Below are 4,487 nucleotides of genomic sequence, written 5' to 3' on the forward strand. Positions count from 1 at the left end.
CTCGTGATGTTTTGATGATGGGGATTCTCGGTGTGTGCAATGTAGTTTTGAAACGAACCTATTCTATATCTCTCTCCTGGCCAAACTCAATCTCGGGCGATGGCATCTCGTATTTCCACCCAGCCAACTTCATGGATCGCATATTTCAACAGATACGTAATTTTGTCTCATGCCTATCCACAAAACCCACAACTCCCTAGATGGTTCCCTTTGCCACATGTCATCATTTTAGCCCTTTTCTTGGTACACCATTTACCCCTCTCTTGGGGCACAATTAAACCATTTGTCCCTTGGCATTATTACACATTTAGGTGCACCTAGGCCTTAGCACTCAGAACCACCTAGTCAATGCCATTACACCCTCACCTAGGACCTTGGCAGTTACTTCTCTTGACCATTCTATTTACGCACATTAAATATTACAGAAGTCGGTCATCTAAGAGAAAATGCCCACCGATCTTTCCGAGGTCATGCTATCTCGACTAAAGCATAACATTCCTTTCCTCTTCAAGCATCAGCATCCTCAATGATGAAATCTGGGAACACTCTTTGCAACTGGTATACGGATTCCCAGGTAGCTTCAGATTGAGGTAGACCATGCCATGCAGCCAACACCGTGGGGATCTTCCGATTGCGCACTTGCATTGTTCCTCGGTTTAGGATTCTTGTTGGTTTGCGTCTTGCATTATCCTCTATCTCTTGAAACAAAACACCACTTTCGATTAGTGAGTCACCAGCATGCAAAAATTTCTTTAAACGAGAAACATGAAACATTGGGTGCACCTTACACCTCGGCAACTCTAATTTATAGGCTACCTTGCCTATTCTTTTTAGAATTAACTGTGCACGGCCCACAGTATCGAGGTGATAACTTAGCACACTCTCCTGAAGTCAACGACTTCGAGTGCGAAGGAACTTTGAGAAAAACTTTTTCTCCTTCCTTAAATACTCTTACAGACCGGTTTTCATCCGCATACACCTTGGCTCTATCCATAGCTTGACGGATATTAGCTCTCGCAAGTACTAGCATCTCCCGCATCTGAACCACAAAGTTCGCGGCACTAGGCACTTTCTGAGGTACTCCAACTATAGTTGGATTGGCTGGTCTATAATCATAGTTCAGCTCAAACGGATTGAACCCTGTAGAGGAATGTTTTCTATCATTGTAGGCAAACTCAAACAATGGCAACCACTTGTCCCATGTATGTTGCCTCAATGACACATATGCCCTCAGCATATCCTCTAAAGTCTGGTTAACTCTCTCCGTCTGACCATCCGTCTCAGGATGATCCCCACTACTCATTCCCAACTCAGTCCTTAGTGTCTCAAAAACCGCAGTCCAAAAATGACTGGTAAATCTAACATCCTGTCTGACACTATGGATCTAGGCAATCCATGCAGACGAAATATATGTCTAATAAACGAATCCACTACTTGCGGGGCACTAACAGACTCCCTAGTCAGAATGAAGTGAGCCATCTTGGTTAGACGATCAACCACCACAAGGATAGAATCATACCCTCCTTGTGTCGTAGGCAGCCCTACAATAAAGTCCATGGAAATGCTCTCCCACTTACTTAGTGGTATCTCCAAGGGCTGTAAAAGATCGGGTGGCTTCACCCGCTCGGCCTTACTTACTTTTGACACGAGAAACACCGTGTCACATATTCATGAATATGCTTTTTCATCTTTGGCCAAAAGAAATCTCGCTTCACGAGATCATGTCTTCTCGACTCCTGGATGTCCCGCACACGGGCTATCATGGCACTATCGAATGACTCTCTGCCTGAGATCATTCTGACTAGGTACTACAACCTTTTCAGCATACCATCCCTTATGGTATATCTTGCATAAGTTTGGCCTTTTCTGAATGCCAGGTCATCCTTTTCATTTTCCCCGGGTTTAAACACATGAGCTTTAGGCCACAAGCTCTGTCCACCTTTTGAGTTTCTCTGATCTCGGTCATTAGAGCACTCTCTAATACCGTGAAACTCAGGTTGTGCATAATGCGAGACAACGCATCAGCAACCTTATTATCTTTTCCTCTTCGGTACCGAATCGTTGAATTAAACTCCTGCATGAGCTCTGCCCACCTAGCTTGGCGGCCCCTCAAGTCAGGCTGTTTAGAAAAATGTTTCAGAGTATCATGATCCACATCCACATAAAACTCTGAACCATACAAATAATGCCTCCATGTTTTCAAAGCATGGATAACAGCATACAACTCTAATTCATGAGTTGGCCAATTCCTTTGAGAGGGAGAAAGCTTCTTGCTTTCAAAGGCTACTGGCCTTCCCTCTTGAAGGAGAACTGCTCCTACCGCAATGCCACTTGCATTGGTTTCTAGGAACAACGGTTTCTGGGGATCAACTATTTTTAACACCGGTCCTGTGACCACAGCTTGTTTTATGGTGTTAAAACTTTCTTGTTGATTCTGTCCCCAAATAAAAGGTACTTTATCTGAGGTCAGATCAGTCAATGGCGATACTAACATCCATCTTTTCTAATAAGTCAAGCAAAGAAATATTTTAAGAAATTGTGATCTAACAATGCATGGTTTGACAAATGGAAGTCTAGGAGTCTTGTAGTAAATGTGGTTGGACAATCCAAGTCCAAATGCTCTAAGAAGAATGCAATTCAATGTATGAGTTTCCATTATGACTATCTATGGAATAGATTTTGCTTTGCACTGAAGGGATTCCAGGTGAAGGTAGCAAACATCTTGGTGTGGTAGAAGAATTGGGAACGTTGTAGGGACAAAAAAATATGGCAACCACAGAAGATTCAAGGTTGGTTGAATCATGGAAATAGCAAGAGCCTCCATGAATTTGTTCGAAGGGATGAGGAAGTAGATGCCACAATTTAGATGAAAAAGGACGTGGAAGCCCCCCAATTGAACCAAATTGAGAAATGTTTAGTTATTACTTGAAAAGGGAGGAGGGGAGGGTTGGTTAAGGAAAGGGAAGGAAAGGAGGAGGTGAGGGAGTAATGATGAGGAGTCCTCTCTATTTATGAGGGAAGGTCCTCCCTTCCTCTTATTAATGAGGGTGAGAATTTAAAACCCTTCTTCAATAATCTTTTGGTAACATCTCATGTACTATTAATTAGAAAAGAATTCGAGGCAAGAGGCTAGACGTTAGGCATGGCGACGCTCAAGGGCCATATAGGAAAAGGGAACGTGAGGGGAGAAGTGTTAACATGGGTGGGGAAAAGGGATTAAGAGGGGTGGGAATGAAGAGGGAGACTATGGAACAAGGGGAGAGGGAGAGGGGAAAGAGGAGCATGTACATAATGGGACAAGGAATGTAGGGATGGAGACATCAAGGGAGGAGGGTCATGCTTTATTTGAAAGGAAGGATGGAGGGAAGAAATCAAAGTACTAGCTAGGTGGCTTTACAAGAATGAGCGTGCCCCATCAAGGAATAGCCCCCTCCTTTTATAGCCAAGAGAGGGGGTCTCTCCCAATAAATGCATCCTCCCACATGCATGGTGTGTGTGGAAGAGTCTCCCATGTGGGCTAGGTGGTTACACACTCTCAATTGTGTGTGACAACCCTTTGCCTCATTTTTCCACATAAATCAACCCCCATATCCCTTGGTCTCTTCCCAATTTTATAATACGTTCAAACATTTAGGAGGATAAGTGGAGGATTGGCACAAGGAATCTTGCCATCTCATCCTACTTTCCCATTATTTAACTTGCATTCTTGGACTTTCTACACCTCCTCCCACATGGGCCTATCCTACATGGATGGAATAATCCAATATAATATCCATCTCCACCTATTTTATATTACTTCTCCCATGGTTCTTGGGCCATATCTCACTAAATGCAAGTGTGGGACTGCCTAGGTGGAGGGGTGGTACATGGAGGATCCATGTCACCTTATCATTTTATATTATTACTACCATGGATTATGTAAAACACACCTTATGGGTCCTTTTACGTGGAAGGGTGGCACATGGTCATGCCCTGCCACCTCAACCCTGGGCCTTATGCACTCCATATTTTATTATACTATTGCCACACATACAAGCACACACACATATTTATGCCTTTTACTTTGGTCAAATTTATCATAACAGTTCCCTTCCCCCAGGCAAGGAATGCACAACATTTCCATGCCTGGGACCATCACACACAAAGAAGGGCTTGAGATAACGCTTGTTGATCACCTTCTTGCCATATGGCTCATGCAGCTCCTAAACTTGTACAGACTTATTGCTACGTTCCTTGACGACTTTGTATGGACCAGTCCACAGTGGCATGAACTTCTTATCCATTTGGTGGTCCAATCTACTATCAAAGCATAGCACAACATCCCCCTTAGCAAAGTGTCTTTCCCATCCCTTGTGAATTTTAGCATCCAAGCGAGCCTTTTGTCGATTCTTTTGGATCTCTGTTTGATGTAGTGCAAGGCGTCGGGTCTCATCTAACTTCTCAAGTTGTACCAACCTGACCTCTACATGTTCATCTTCTGTCATCCT

This window comes from Dipteris shenzhenensis, chromosome 19 (genome assembly GCF_047967505.1).
Source record: "Dipteris shenzhenensis isolate YYH24624 ecotype China chromosome 19, Dip_SZ_1.0, whole genome shotgun sequence".
NCBI classification, from domain to species: Eukaryota; Viridiplantae; Streptophyta; class Polypodiopsida; order Gleicheniales; family Dipteridaceae; genus Dipteris; species Dipteris shenzhenensis.